General features: G+C 40.5%; 1 protein-coding gene across 5 annotated transcripts in view; it reads right to left on the bottom strand.

Annotated features, from left to right (window-relative positions):
• The window catches only part of PDS5B (PDS5 cohesin associated factor B), a 108219-nt gene extending 92775 nt beyond the window's left edge, over nt 1-15444 (bottom strand). For 4 of the 5 annotated variants that reach the window (XM_065051525.1, XM_065051546.1, XM_065051537.1 and 1 more), the window contains exon 1: nt 15274-15444. The gene's annotated coding sequence lies outside the window, so the exon portion shown is untranslated. Of the gene's footprint in view, nt 1-14613; nt 14688-15273 lie in introns of those variants that run through there. The other variant, XM_065051530.1, reaches the window with a different exon arrangement.
• Between the last annotated feature and the right edge of the window lie 1768 nt (nt 15445-17212).

The raw sequence follows: 17212 nt of genomic DNA, 5'->3' as shown, positions 1-17212 counted from the left end.
GGCATTCTGAAGAGAATAATCAGCAACTTACAGAAGTTGAATAGGTGAGCATCTTTCTACTTCAGCAGGATTATCAATAAACCACAAATAATTTAATCGTTTAAGGCACTTACAGAAAACTTTTACATCCTGGTAAATTCCTGCTGTGTATAGATGATTGACAACAACTGATCAAGGTGAGAAGTGACTTAGGTGTTACTAAATTAAATCAATTTTCATAATACATCTACAGCTGAGGAGTTATAACTGGGCTATAAAAAGCCATTCCAAGCTGAAACTTGGCAGTTAACTTTCTGCTGTTGAGTAAAATAGAAAACTTTAGAGTTTTGGACCAAATGTGCTCATTTCATACCAATTCAGATATAAAGTCTGGAGGAATACTTTCCATTCTCATTGAGAAATGTTATGCTACACTGTTTATTCATCATCATTAAACCAAGATACTAGCATTACTCATAGTATCAAATTAGCTTCCTATTTCTGTAAGGCAGTACTATATTATAGTAAGGACTGATACAGGAAGCATTTACAGAAATCACTAATTCAAGGTCTTCTGGAATTTAGAACCACATTGTAAGGCAAAAGTAACACACTGTCTGGCAAACTAAATTAAAAGTATTTGGTTTCACTACAGAATCCTCATTAATGGCAATCCTTTGAATCAGTACATAAGTAATAACGCCTGTTTAAATTAGGAAACTTTTTCAACCTTCTATTAGGAAATATGGCAAAGTCCATTAGGTTTCTTCATTAACATATTAAGTAAACACTTTGTGGAAAAATAGAAGATGTGCAGGTAATAACAGTGCAAGAGGAGATGTTTTCATAAGGTACAGAGGATTTGAAGGATTCAGGAAAAGAATTAACACAGAAGAATAAACAACAAAACGTTAAGACAAGCCATGATACCAAAGTCAGGTATGCACGCTAAAACACCTGCAACCAACTTACATGGAATATAGTACTGCCCCTTGCAAGTAGTTATTAAACGATCCCAGACAAGTCCCTAATTCTGCTGCTAAGATTCTTTTCAAACTTCATTAGAGAAAGCCTTCCAAAGATTAAGCAAGTAGACGGTATTCAGTACTAACTTCTCTCTGTACACAGCTCTCTCCAGTGGTGTTGCAGACACTTGCAGCTTCCACAAGTGAAAAGTGACCCAGCTTGGAAATATCAGCATTTTTTCAGATGTGATTAAAAGCAAAAATGACAATAATAAAATTGCATTATTTTTGCCATTTATGAAACAGCATTTTCCTTGAAATAAACCCAGGTTAAAAAAAACAACCAAACAAACAAACAACTCCTTAAGAGAATTCACCACTAAACCAATCAAGAACCTAAGGAAAAACAAAAGTGCCCTGTTATTGTTGGATCTCAGCTTTCACACTCCTACCCAAGACTACGTAAATCAACTGTAGACATTATGATTATAATTTCTTATTTCTGTGCATGGCTTCAGGAAAAGAAGTGACAATGAGATAAAAACTGGAAGACTACAGCAAAAGATTCTGAAAGAGAAAGGCAATAACATAGCTGACCAAAGAAATACTGGTCAAGATTTTAAAAGCGTAATTATTTGTTTCATAAAGACGAAAAGAGTATAGGTGGACAAAATACAATGTTGGTAAAATAGGCATCTGCAATATATTTGTCAGCTAGCCAAATATTAGGGAAACATTCCCCCTCACTGCTTGTTAGGTGGTCATATTACAAAGCACACTATATAAAATCTTTAAAAAGGCAAGTGCATAACAAGCAGACTATGACCAGTCCCCAGAGTGTTTAACATTGAATGCAAAGTATGTGAAATAACAAAAATGGTAATATTGCAAAAAAAGTACAATAAGTCATTCAAATTGGCTTGAACAAATTTGGTTAGACAGGAGCATGACAGTTTTGATCTAATACACTTACTAACCATTTCCAGCCCCGTAACAGGAAATCTATTTTGCTCTACAAAAATACAATTCCTTAAACAGATGGAAAAATAATGCATATAAGCAGCTGCAAATAGGCAGAATGTCATTATACTCATAAAATCAGAAATGCAGTTTTGGATGTACAGCTTGGATGTAGAGGATATTGTGTAAAGATAACATTTTTCCAATTGGAAGGAGAAGCAGGGAGAAAGGCAGAGAGAACAGAGATAAGTTTCATTAAGTCTGAGAAAAAGCTATTAAGTTTTTGACAATGACCTTTTCACCTTAACCTTCAAAGGATGAAACCTTCTCACATATTAAAGGTCACTATCAAACACTATGAACTTTAGCTACATTAGAGAGGCTGCTAACACTTAAGTTTTCTTTATAGTCTCCATTACAAAAAAATGCAGTCACTTCAGCTTTGGAAAACATCAAATACTTACACAATATATGCTATGTAAACAATCTCCAGTCCAGTGTTAATAGCTCAATCATATCCAAGAATAAATTCAATATGAAGTAAACTAAACTCAAGGTATCACAAATCTGACAGAGCTGTCTAAAAATATGCTACTTTCCCTGTCCTCTAGAATATAAATACCAATTTAGGAAAAGAGCATTCTTTAGCATAAGAGTATTATAGCATATCCTTTGCCCCCAAGAGAACTTGCCCAACGTTTCTGAAAAACTACATGATATACATATTCTCTACAGACTGTCAATTTTAATAATAAAGCCTACAAAAATAGTCTTAATTGATTATGTCCACATCTATACTTCAGGATGATTTGAAAAGAGTTTAGGAAATAATGCACGTCAAAAAAATACCTGGAGGCTACAATAAGGGCATGGTCTAAGCAAGACTAAAATGAAAAGTGCATATATTGACCTAACTCAAGAAATCAGACTTCTCCCATTTTTCTTGCTGATGTTATGACGACAATAAAACAAAAAACCGTAAACTCAGTTGCTCATACAGAAGACTCCAGCTAATCAGTACTGAACTGAAATATATTTCGAGTGAAGGCACACTCCTTTGAAATAATACTGCTGAGATTTGCGACTAAAGCATGCTAATTTAATTATTACAAATGACATTCAGGGAGAATAATGCAAGACCGCAAAGCTCACAAAAGCCCATTAAGTCCACCTTTGGTGAATGAAGACTCATTTCAAACATGACCTCATTTTGACATATTCACCTGGCTTCCCTTGTGGATACCTTAGCTGGTGAGAAATCTGACCTACTGGTGCTCAAAATACGTTTGCAATGGACATACTTGCAATTCTGTTCATACCGCCAGAAAAGCAGAAGGTATAACCCCGTGAACTATCAGTATCAGTAGAGACCATAAGCATAAATGTTCTGGACACCTTTCAGCATTTTACAGATAGTGAACCAACAGCACATGGATCAGTTGCAGGATAATTCTGCTTCCATTCCATCACATTAAACTATCACGCACACCAGCATCACCCTCGGAGGTTGTTTTTAGAAAGGTAAGAAATGTTTACAACATGCTGCCTGTATGTTTGAGCTATACAATACTGAGGAGAAGCAGTGAAATGTCTCAATATGAGCCTCCTCGTTACCTCTTACTGCATTTGTGAATTCTGCCCTCAGTGGGAAACGTGGAGAAAAAAAAACTTTTGTCAAGAAAGCCACATGCACTTAGATGACCGAAAGTACCCTCTCTGTCACACTTAGCCAAGGTATAGGTTATTCCCCAGGTTATACACACATAACAAAGCTTAAGGTTCACAAACACCACCACATGTGATCCCACAGGATATGATTTTGCCAACATTCAGAGAAAATGAATGTTTATATTAAACTGACACAAGCAGTGCACAAACAAAGTCTCTGTTTTGAAAGGAACAAATTAAAAGCAGAAGTGATTTGGAGATGTATACAATTCCAACACAGCGGTCACAGGCAATGTCCATGTCAAAAGAGTAAAACTGAGTTTTAAGCTGTTTGTCCCCTTACTTGGGGTGCATGGAAAGTTTTCATACTACTAAGAATTCAAACAGCCACTCAGTAAAAGTTGTAAGTAGTAATCAGAGCCCTCAAGACAGGAGAGTTGTACCACAAAGACTGGGAAATACTGAAATAAAGACAGAACTGGAGCCAAATTGAGATGGCCATTGTAAACAAACTGGAAAAAAAATGCACTTCAGTAGCTAAAATAAAGGGGGGGAAAACAGTACTACTGCCTAGTAACAGCAATCAAGAAGATATTGAAATACCCTAAAAAGTCAACTGAATACCCATTTTCAAAGAAATAAGTAAAACTTCATTCCTCTGGCAATTGGCAGCAGGTATATTCAGTCAGAAGTTACTATGTCTGCACTTCAGAACTTCACCTTTTCAAATCAAAGCAACTGCAGACAACACCTGAGAATTCATGAACCAGTGAGGTGTGCAAAGCTTTTTAAAGGTATTTCAAAGTTTAGGTGTAGTACTCTTCAGTTTTAAAAAATTAAGTTAACTTCTAAAATTGAGTACAAGAAAATAAAAGCAGCACTGTCACTAACAATGCAGAGCAGAGAAGTAATACTACCACTACTGCTGCACTAGTTTGATATCAATAACATTTTAAGAGTTTAGAAAGAAATCTGCATGCTAGAGTAAGAATTTTAAATACAAATATAAATATAACTTCTAAGGCTGTCATACTACCCTGGGACAGTTTATGTTTGATCAGTCTGTAATAAAACAATTTGCACTTTCCTTGGATCGAAAATCATGTATTATGTATCATCAAGATAAGTTAAATTGGAAAAAAGTGCCCATAAATTCTACTAGATCACAAGAGCATATCTACACAGGGGACAAGAAGAGAGAGAACGATAAGTACAAGAGAGGTAGAAATCACTAAAAACACCAGAAATATTGGGAGATCCTACCCAAAGAAAACAATCCACCATAAGACAAAAGCTCAACAATAAATAGCTCAGACAATGAAGAAAAATGGATAATCATAGGAAAACTCTAGTTTTTAATTTAAAGTTTTGGAACAACTTTATGATTGATAACTGAAGAAAAATATCCAAATAGAACACAGCAGACCTCAATCAGTTTACATACAAAGGAGTTTAGTATCTTGCTGTTATAGGCTACATGAACAGTTACTTGAAAAAGCAGGCCTTTCACCCCACAAAATATTTATTTTACTAGAATCACCAGAAACACTGACAGAAAGTTCTTAGACTGATACTCTAAAATAAGAGAAGAACTGACAACCAGCCTAAGTATCAAAATTTCACAATATCACTAGCCTACAGTCAATTTCTACACAGGCCTCTGTTGGCAGGGAAGTTACTTCAAGATTCAGTACAGCAAGAATTATTTGCTTTCTCCTCCAACAGTTGGAAAGGAATGGGGGGAAGGAGGCAGAAATTATTATTTCCCTTTACATTAAATCTATTTTCAAAACAGCATAACAAATAAAAAACACTAATAAAAACCTCAGATATCTTGCACTAAAAGTTTAAGAAGGCGAACATCTTTAGTATTTATACACAAGGGAAAATGAAAACATGCAAGAGTGACATGGAAGCCACGGGGAAAATAAGGGAAATGTGAAAGAAAGCAGGAGACAACTACAACAGACAGACATTAGTTAGAAATCAAGTTTAATCACTGTGTTGCCCCTTTTGCTACTTTACTAACAAGTCAGAATTTGTATACATAAATGAAACTCCCATTCCTAACTTTGTATAAAATGTTAAAAAATTACAATATTAAATACCTCATACCCTATTGCAAATGATTCAGTACAGAATTACTAAAGAATGCTGGTTGGATAGATTGAATTGCAGGACCTAAAAGAAAGGATGGCTATTGCACTGCAAAGTCAGATATTGTGCTAAATAACAGTGCATACACTCCTCATCAACATGAATTATATACAAATACTTATATTACGGCTGCATACAGAAATTTTAGTATTAAAATCATATTCAGGTGGGTGTCTACAAACAGAAGTTGTCTACTCAGATGGCTTGTATCAGTTTAGGTTTTTTCCAGCTAAGTAGAACATTTTTATTTGCTTTCTGCAAACCTCTAAGCGACAGAAAACCATAGACTGAAAAAATAATTGTGTCCCTGAAGACAGAGGAAGAACCCAGAATTGTGATTACAAAGCACAAATTTTATGATTTACTGCAACCAGGTGAACCACATGCATTAGCAGTAGGTTTTTAAGAACACAGGACTAGAAGAAACTTCAAGTGACAAGAGTCTAGTCATCTGATATTATACATGAATGTATCGGTAACATCACTTAAATTGAAAAAAAAAAAAAAGTTGAAGCTGAAGATTCTCGTGATGCTTCAATCTGCAAAATCTAACTTACCTTTGACATTTCTACCTTCGACCAACAGGCAATTTTTTGCTGATAATCCATTTGGTCCTGTAACTTCTTTTAGTAGAGTTATTCATTCCTCATTTTTAGCCCTCTGAGGTTGTGTTTTCACCAAATGGCTGAGGTTGGAATGAACCTCTGGGGGTCATCTGGGTTAACCCCCCTGCTCAAGAAGTGTCTCCTAAAGCCAGCTGCCAAGGACTGCATCCAGATGGCTTTTGAGCATCTCCAACGGTGGAGACTCTACAACCTCCCAGGACAACCTGTGCCAGTGCCTGGTCACCCTCACAGTGAAAACGTGTATCCTGATGTTCAGAGACAACCTCCTGTGTTTCAGGTTGTGCCCATTACTGCTGGTCCTCTCACTGAGCACTGCTGAAGAGAGCCTGACTTTCTCTCTTTTCATCCTCCTTTCAGAAATTTACATACATTGATACATTTTAATCCTGGCTTAGGTACAAACAGGACTGTATGTACTATTACGCCTACGCCAGCCTTCTTGATCATGTATTTTTGAACTCCATGTTTTGTTTTCCCTTTTGAAATTAAGGCTTAATATTTAGTTGTCCTTCAGTTGCAGCTCACCACTCACATCAGGACAAAAGGAGATGGAATGAAGCTACATCAGGAAAAGTTCAGATTGGGCATCAGGAAAAGGTTCTTCACTGAGAGGGGTGGTCGGTCACAGGAACAGGCTCCCCATGGAAGTGGTCAGAGCCCAAACCTGTCGGAGTTCAAGGACTGCTCGGACAATGCTCCTAGTTACATGGTTTGGTTTTAGGTCCTCCTGTGAGGGACAGGGAGATGGACTCAATTATCTTTACAGGCCGCTTCCAACTTGAGAGACTCTATGATATATGTGCTGCACAGCAATAACCAAATTCTTCATGATTATACTTTTGCTCAGGCTCAGATCTGTGCTGATACGTAGTAGGAGCGTCCACCTCATTTTACTAGACTAGATCACTTCTTTACAACACCCCAATACCACCCCACCCCCCTGAGATGGACAAAATTCTATCCAGGAGAGAAACCTGGAGCACGTCAGCATTTAAAAAATAAATAAAATTAAAACAGCAACAAAAAGCCCTACACACCCCACTACTGGTCTATGTTCCATACATAGAAACAGTTAGGAACACAAGCAACATCAATAGATGACAACAGTAAAAAACTCAATAGAAACTAATCTTTATTCTTTGTTAAAAGGATGGGGTTTGCAACTGAAAGGAGCAAGCTTCAAAGTATTAATAAATAGATATAGCTGCTTGCACTATGACTGCATGCAATCAAGATACAACCGTTCAGAGTTTCCACCTATTACTTCAGGTACAAGAACTGTTTGAGTGCACATTATAGATTGCTCTGTCCCGATTCCCCTTAAGTTAGAAGGTTAACATAACCAAACCTTGAGATTAACAAACATTTCTGGTAAATTCTGTTGACAGAAAAATCAATAATCCACCTGTCTGCTTACAGACAAATGTTACAGCAGAGAAAGCTGCTACTGTCCACACCTCAAGACACATTCTCAGCTCTAGAGCAGTCTGTCTTTATTAAGTCTTTAAGACAAAAAGCTCAGCTTAGCATGGAAACAGCTGAGGTGTGGACACGTTTACTTCTACCAACTCCACTGCAGGGGCCAACAAGCTGTATCAGACAAAGAGAGTAGAAAGTTTAGGGGCTATGGGAAAGGCATGCAACCAAGAACCAAAGTTAATAAAAGGAGGACAACATCCCACCCCCATCCCACCCCCCCAAAAAAAACAACACAAAACAAAACGCAACACCACAGCACACAAACTCCATACATCACATCTTAGGAACCTCAAGGCTGGAAGTCTAAGAAGTGTTGAAGAAGGTGAGAAAGGAAATAGGGTTTACTTGCGCAATGAAGGATTTTAATCAGATGCTTGAAGAGGCACAAACTAGACTGCGGAGTCACTGGAGAGCAGGACCAGAGCAGAAAGATCAGCTGCGGGGGGTGGAGGGGAATACACATCCAGCAGAACTCCAGCAGCACAACATGCAAACATCATTTGCGACTCTGCTCTGCTACCAATTTGTAAGAATCCACTGAAAAGCTCTTGTGCCTCATCCCACTTAATGCTAGTTCAAAGAAAAAAAAACTTATTGCTACTACTAATGTTCCATTAATTTAATTAGTAGTAGCTACATATAGCTAAAAGTAACAACCTAATAACTTAACAAAACACATCCACACAGTGAATTTGTTCAGTAAGTTTGTTTAAAACGAAACAGTAGAAGAAAATATTTGCAAAATCAGTTATTAAGAGTTAAGAAACATCAGAATTAAGATTTCTTGTACAATATCAAAAAGGATACACATAGAGGAGCCGATTTACCTGATCTCTCATTACTTTTTTCCACCACCGGACTTCTTTCTCATTCAAAGCAAAGAAGCTACTCAACTCTTCTCCTTGTAATTTAATGTGTGTCCCATTATTACACCCATGCTCTGAGGAGACTTAATTTCCTACTAGACTTCAGTACAGGACTCACCCACTGTCATATATTAACATGCCATAAAAGTTCACTTGTTTTCACAACACTTCTACAAAATTATTCATTAAGTGTATTATTCCCATTTTATATATGATTAATCTGAGTTACAGGCTGAAATTTAAGAACTGCCCACCAATTTTGTCTGCACAGTTAAGAGAAATTTACGGGACAACTTCTGAAGTACGTCCTGGTATCCAGCTCTGTGTATGAAACTAAAGCTTCTGTTGAGCCATGCAGAAGCGGACAGGATCTAGGGCCTGTCTCCCAGGAAATCAACACTAGACTAACAAGCACTTGTGGGAAGTTTGGTTTAAAGAGACTTATCTGAGATCACAAGAAATTGACAGAAAGAATCCCAGTATTACAAAGCAACATTCAGTCACCCAAATCAGCAGATATGCTTTGCCTTCCCACAGTCCCCTGTCAATTAATTCCACATTTTGCAGCTTTTGGAAAATATGACAGCCAACTTTGATACGCAGCTGTAACTCCTAAATACAGCATGTTCAAAAAAATCCTATGTAAATCATAACTGAAGACTACCATAACAGGTACATACAAGGACAGAAATTAATTTAAATGGTTTACTATTTTTAAAAACTAATCGTAATTTGAATATTGTTTTAAGGCATTTTTGTATGTAAGACAGAAGATCTAGGGGACAATGATCCACTTCAAGTAAGTTTTTATTTCTTAATGTGCTCATATATAACACTGCATGAACACCCTGATGGAGAGCTCACTACAGGCAACATTTGTAACTTAGGGAAGACTTCCAGAATGTTTCAAGTTCTCAAAGTACAGATATACAAGTCATTAAAAATGAGCACAGAATATTTTTTTCTGAAAACTGTGCATTTATGAAAATCTCTGTTCTTAGTTCCCTCAATTAAAGAAATGCTTCCAATAACTACAGCCTGCATAATGTAAGCTGGGCAAATGGAAGGGAAATGCATCTCCTACTTGCTATCTGAAAAGCTCCCTCACAAATCTTCTGAAGAGTTTATCATCAAGCTTATTCATTCTTTCATTTCCAAAAACTAGGAAAGCAAAATATTATAGCCTTATTTTAACTACTTCATGCTCTCAGAGGAAGAAAACCCAATGTAAACGTTATCATATACCATGAATTTGGTGTCCATGATTTGTCCCTCTGAGTGCTTTGCCAAGCTCGGGGTGGCACACAGAGTGTCCATAGAATCATTTCAGTTGGAAGAGACCCTCAGGATCATTGAGTCCAACCATAACCTAACTCTAGCACTAAACCATGTCCCTAAGAACCTCATCTAAATGCCTTTTAAACACCTCCAGGGACGGTGACTCCACCACTTCCCTGGGCAGCCTGTTCCAATGCCTAACAACCCTTTCCGGGAAGAAATTTTTTCTAATATCCAATCTAAACCTCCCCTGGTGCAACTTGGAGCCATTTCCTCTTGTCCTATCACTTGTTGCTTGGCAGTAGAGACCAACACCCTCCATATTACATCTCCCTTTAAGGTAGCTGCAGATAGCTATTGGATCTCCCCTCAGCCTCCTTTTCTCCAAGCTAAACAGCCCCAGTTCCCTCAGCTGCTCCTCATCAGACTTGTGCTCCAGACCCCTCCCCTCACCAGCTTCATGAGCTGCACTCTCTCTAGTGTTTCAATATCCTTCTTATGATGAGGGGCCCAAAACTGAACACAGGATTCAAGGTGCAGCCTCACCAGTGTCAAGTACAGTGGCAAATCACTTCGTTAGTCCTGCTGGCCACACTATTGCTGACACAAGCCAGGATGCTGTTGGCCTTTTCGGCCACCTGGGCACACTGCTGGCTCATGTTCAGCCTGTACAAAAGCTTTTACAACTCATGGCACCAAAAGCTACAGCCTTTTCCATACACTTGGTATATTTGTACAGGAATGAACTACACACAGTGCTTCATACTAAACTGTCGAACAACAAAGTATTTACCAGAAACAATACCACACTTAACCATAAACCACCTCCATACATTTTCCCCAAGAAAACTCTTTCAACTTTTAAGTAGGTAGATGCAGAAAAAAAAATCCCTAAAGGTAATAAAAAGTTTCCATAAAGTATCTTCTGCTCACTTTTTGTAACTGACAACTCATCTCAATTCTTTTTTCTTGTAAGAACAGAAACCTAACAAGTGTAGTACCAAAGATTTCCCAGTATTCTGATTGTCTTCATTGAACCTCTACATCCAAGTATCAAAGCAGTACCAACAGAAGTTGAACAGTCAAACCTGAAGGGGCTCAAAGATTACACATGGAAAGCTTTGACATAGATTTTTCTGAGATTTCCTCATGATTGTATGTTTGCACTCAGCATGGGAAACTTTATTAAAAAACAAACAAAAAAGGAAAATTAAGTCTTTTCTTTCCTCCCAAGAACTTCAGAATTCTGATTCTTGATGTTGAATTGAGTTACAATGTGGATACATGGTGGATGTCTCAGAGAGAACCAGAGGCTGCTCTGACAGAAGCTGTGGACAACCAATGGGTATACTTGCACAAGAAGTGGAAAGGCTCACTCAGTAGTTACTTTCTAAGTGATTAACAATTATGTTTTAGCTGAATCTAGGCATCTTTAAAAGAGCTACAAAATGTAGTTTATGTGACTATATAATGGAAGCAATTAAGACAATAAGATTTTTGACTGCTAACTTCATGTCTTTTTTGTCCATTAAAAAGTGTGCAAGCGAAGCATCTCATTTCAGCAGCAGAAGCATCCACCAGGGTTTCTAATTAAGTCAGAGAAAAAGTACACACAGTTAGTATTGTGTGGAATAAATCTTTAAAGAACCAGGTCTAAATTAGAAAACCCCAGATGGGGTCCTGATCCCTGGTTATGGTACTACCATATAAATGGTGACAGACACAAGATGATTAGTACAAACATGCCCATCTGTTCCAAATGAGGTATGGCGTGCTTCTTTTCTTATTATTTCTTGAAGCATATTAATACCTAAGTTGTCATGAGCCGAAATAACAGATCTGAAGAAAGAAGCAGAATTATGTAGAATGTTTTTCCAGGGCTTTAGATGGGATGTGAAAGAGTGAATTCCACAGATACGGACAAAATAATGGAGGTCTTAATCCTCAGAACCTATTTCAAGGACTTCCTCACACTTTAGAAGAGACTGAAAAGCAGTCTATACAGAGACTTCACAGAGTGGAGGCGTTAACATTTTAAGTCTTAAGAACTAAGTTAAAATATTAGTTGTATTTCATGGAATTATTTCAAGTCAGATGTGTTACAGTAATTATTCACATTAATAGCATTTTATAATGGAATCCAAAATGTTAAAAGAAGTTTTTGAACTAAACCACTAACATGCTACAACAACAAAGTATATTTTCATTCATACACTGCACTTTTGGTATATTTTACTTAAGTATCAGAACTAAGAAGGAAAAAAAAAGCAAGAAAGAAGCTTTCTATAAGACTACATTCAACTGAAGATGTCACCAATGGAAAAGTAATAGATATGTCATTTATATACATGCACAGTCTTAACTTTTAGATGTTCAACCTTGGAGAACAAGGAAAGATTGTTTTCTTTTTAAAGCATATGTTTTACAATTCTTTAAAAGCCTGCACATGATTCCTTCCAGGCTCTATCAATGCCATTCAAATAGTCCAGAAGATCTACAAATCTGATAAATCAACACTTCACCAACCACATCCCTTTAAAAAAAGTTTCCTCAGTTTTCCCTTACCAGTTAGTTTCAAAGCTGACTGAGATCACCCAATATTCCCTCAGTCTTTCCAAAGATGATTTCAGGTTGCAACATTGACATTTTGTGCTAAGAGTAAAAACGCCTTTACTTTAAAAACTTGTTAAAAGGAATATGATACACTATCTTACCACTTGTCAGTGCCACACACCAGAACTACTTTTTTTTGTTCTAATAGAGGGACTTGTCTGAAGGCAGGGAGGAAGCCTATGTCAAGAAAGAGAAAGGTATGTATTTGGGCTAAATAATATTTATGGAAAGGGATATTAGAATGAAACTAACAGGGGAAAATAGTGAATTGTAGTATCACATTTTCCTCCATTTCCTACTTTGCATGCTTTTACTGTTCAGCTTCATATTTTCTTATTCATTGCTCCCATGAAAATTCTCCTTGTGCAACAAGTAGCCATTATCACCTCTTCCAAACTCAGGCTTAAAGAAAAAAAATCTACTCCAAAAAACTTTAAATGAAAACCCCTTACTAAAAAGACTCCTACACATACCAATACAACCTCTTACTCTTCCCTATGAAGAGAGTGTGACTGAAGAAAGAAAGAGACAGAGAAGAAAAAAGCATAGCCTGACAGCCTGGTAGAGAGCAATGTATCCCAAATGAAAACCCATCTCTCTTGAGGAGGTAACAGAGCTTCCTGTTCTAGAGCCAAAAATGGATAATGCCTGAGGTCACGCCCATATTTCATTACTATGCTTTTCCAAATGTTAGCAATGACTGTTAGTTTTTATATTCTTAATTACGGCTGAATAATAACTTAGCTGACTTGCTCAATTTAAGTCAATAAGTAAGCTTGTTAGACACAGGCTAAACCAAACATTTGTATGGCACACAAGAAAAAAAACCACAGCATAAGTGTTATACACATATGATTTTCCATTCTATTTTATTTAGCAGTTTCATCAAAAACTGAACTACAGTTTATCCAGCCTGTATAGTAACTAGTAAACAGAATGCAAAAGACTCGCAGGCAAATTATATGTGTAAGAACTATTGAAAAAAAAAAACAAACACCACCACAACCAATCACCACACCCCCCCACTCCACAATCATAAAGTACAACCTTGCTTCAAACACAGACACAAGATGTCATGCAAGTACTAAACTACTTTCTCTGATAGCGCACGCTTTCAGATGCCGGTGATGAACAGCGTTCGTTCATACACCTCCGTTACACTATCGGTACCTGATCGTCTGACACTCGCTGCTTTCTTTTAAGGCAGTCTTAGCAGAGCACACATTCAGCTGTTCCACATTTATTGAGGTATTACTTGACACAAGTACATAGAATATTTAGAGTATATCTATATTACATACAAGACATGCCAAGCAAAATTTCCATCTTCTGAAAACTGAACAATTCCACTAGTTGGGAAGGGGAAAACCTGAAGGAACGCACGTCATCTTATCTCCTTCCCAAAACGTGATTTGACACTCGCTTTCAACTATAAAGCCACTCAAATTTTCAACACTCCTTCTGTTCCATCCCCAGCAAAGAGAAGTCAATTACAGCCAAAGCACCTACCCAGCGAGCACAAAACAAAGACCAACACGAGATTACTTCAGCAGTTCTGTTAAATGGGAAAAAGAACGCCTAACAAAATAATCACAGCTCTCAGTAAGCAACCATGCAGGAAGCAAACATAAAAGTCAGAATAAGGCTCGCAAGACAAAATCCAGCTCTGTAGGAGCTGGTCTGCTGCAGTTTAATTCTCCGGGATTGTTCACCGTCATTAATTGTTGATTTGTTTTGAAGAACATAGTGATTTATTTGAAGCGAGACGAAGTTACAGAACCTAGATTCCTGACCAGAAGCTCTCAACGTAAACAATACATAACCTATAAATTAACCATTCTCCATCTGGCAATTCAGATGTAAAATTCATAGTTTTTCATCCACCAGGCAGCGGCAGCCCAGCCCCCCCCCCTTCCTTCCCGAGCGCTTTCTAATAGAGCCTGATGCAAAGGGGGAGGGAAAAAAGAAAGAAGAAAAAAAAAACAGCATGAAAGAGACGGGCTCGCACAAGTAGGGACCCACCAAACCGAGGTCCTGGGCGGCCGGAGCTCCCCCGGCCGAGGATCTCTGCTGAGCGCGGAGCCGAGAGACCGAGCCGGGCGGGGGTGGGGGCTGGGGGTGTCCCCTGGCCGAGCCCAGGCAACCGCGCGGGGCGGCGGGAGCCCCGGTGCAGCCCGAGCGGGGAGTAGGCCGGCGGCAAGGGGCAGGGAGGGGACAGGGAGGGGACACCACAGCGCGCGAGCAGCCTCCCCCCGCCCTCCCCCCGCCGCGAGGAGCCACCGGCGCTGAGCGCGCGACACCACCCGCCGGGCCACCTGGAGGTGGGGGGGGGGGGGGAAAGGGGGTGACCCCCAGGCCCCCGCGAGGGGCAGCGCGCACCCCAGCCAAGGTCAACCCTCGCGGGGCCCCTCGGAGTAAGGGGGGGGGGGGCGGCAAATTTAATTTGTGACGCCGGCCAGGGGAAAGGGGGAGGGGAGCTGCCCCGACAAGGGCCGAGGGGGATGGGAAGGGGGGGCTCCGCCAAGGGGAGGTCTCCCTCCCTGCTCCCCCCCGTCCCCCTGCTCGAGCGCTGGCCGCGGGGCTCGGTCCAGGCGGGCGCCCCCCCGCCCCCGCCACAGCGGAGGGAAAATGGAGCGGGGACGGGGTGGGGGGTAACCGCGGCCGAGGTGTTGGGCTCCTTACCCCGCCGCAGCCGCCTCTCCTCGCTGGTCCCAGGCGGGTCCGCTCCGCGCTGCCGCTGCTCCGGGCTCGGAGAGGAGCTACCGCCGTAGCCGCAGCCAATCGCCTCTAACCCCCTCCCCTTCCGCAGCTCGCCTCGGTCCCCCTGTCGGCTTCAAAATGGCGCCAACTTGTCTCCGGCTGCTCCAATGGAATCGCCGAGGGAAGCGAGCGGGGCCAGAGCGGGGCAGCAGCGCCCCCTGCCGGCCCGCGCGCCGCCACGGCGCGGGCACCGGCCGGAGCCGCCGGTTACAGGGCCCGCGGGCAGCGCTCTCCGCGACGGCGGCTCCTCCGCCCCCGGCTCCCCGCGCCGCCCAGCGAGCCCTACCCTCCGTCCCGCCGCGGGCGGGAGCGCGGAGCACCGCTGCCGGGCGGTGACGGGGAGCGGGGTGTCAAAAAAGTCACGACCCCTCCCCACGCTACCGCCCCGGGCCCGGTCTAGCCCTTGCTTTCCCGCCGCCACTAAGCCTGGCTTCCCCGGGACACTATCGTAGCTGCACAGCACCGTACGAATCCTTGCCAAAGGCGAGAAACTCGGTTTAGAAACGTGAGGGCGCGATCCGAGCACCTCGCCCCGGCCGTGCCGGCTGCGTGACCCCGGCGCTCACGGAATCAGAGACCGTGAAGAGGAGATAAAGCAAACGGCTCCGGTCAAGAGGGGACTGGGCAGCCGATTGACAGATGAACTACGGTCGATTATCTGCTGATATGCGCTGTGTAAATGAGTGAAATCAGTATTTCTCCCAAACAACATGAGTTATTAAAGGATTATGGTAACAATAAGGAATAGAGTTGCTTAACTGTGAAGAGCGGAAAAAGTAGCAGATACCGCTCATCAAACCTTTTGGTTTTGCTCCAGTAAGAGTTTCAGGGGCTCCCTTACAGGAAAATGCAAACAGAAAAGTGACGTAATTTCTTCTCACTGCTGCAGATACAGTGCTGCCGTGGTGAAAGACATGTCAGGAGAAAATGGAAGCATATTATGATTTTAAAAACATAAAACATACTCAGCAGACCTGCCGAAATACACTCAGGGCTTTGTCGAGTGTGAGAAATGTATTTAAATAGTATGTCGGCCAAGACACTGTAACTAGTATTTTAAATCTTTAGATAAGTTTCCTCAAGCTTTCTGAACTTGCTAACACATTGTAACCAGCTTGTTTTATTTTCATTTAGTTTTAAACTAAGTGAAACATCCTCATTGTCTAATGAATGCTACATCAGTCCTACCAGGATAAATTACCAGGACGATTACATTAAAAAAAAAGTTTTCAGGCCCCAAAACTCCCTTGTTTACATTATAGGTGAATTATGTTTGTTTTGCTCTTCCTGAAAACAAATGTACTACTGCATGAGCAGAAAAGAGGAATACTTTGACAATTTCGTATTATTTGTCATCAGGAAGGTTCCTGCACTTGCAGACTTGCAGTCAAGGACACAGTTTTTTCATGCATGTTGAAAATAATTTCCACGATTCCCCCCTTCCCATCTATTTGGATTTAGTGAGATTAAAAGTCTTAGGTTGGGCAGTACATCTTTTTTCTATAGAGCACTTGCACCTGTGTGCGGGGACACTTACAAACCAGCAGAAAAGTTAAACATTCATATAGCTATTGCAATTAGGAAACTAAGTGCATGACTGTGAAAATATCTACTGTGCATACTTCGTATGCAAATATTTTGCTCCGCTTTATTGATGGAGCAGGTTACAGGAGCACTTAACGCTTTCAGCTCCTGTCAGGACTCCTCCAGCGGTGAAACCTTTGAGAAGTGACACCAGGCGCTGTCTAACAGAGGCCTCCCCGCAGTTGCGCCCTGCCCTTCATTTCGTGCCTGCGCTGAGACTCTTTAAAAATTCAGAAGTCGACATTTTGGAGGTAATTCTTCCCTCCTTCTTTTTTCC

Source organism: Columba livia, chromosome 1 (assembly GCF_036013475.1).
Source record: "Columba livia isolate bColLiv1 breed racing homer chromosome 1, bColLiv1.pat.W.v2, whole genome shotgun sequence".
In the NCBI taxonomy this organism is placed as follows: Eukaryota; Metazoa; Chordata; class Aves; order Columbiformes; family Columbidae; genus Columba; species Columba livia.
Note: the sequence above shows the minus strand (reverse complement) of the source record. Positions and strands in the feature narration are given on the sequence as shown.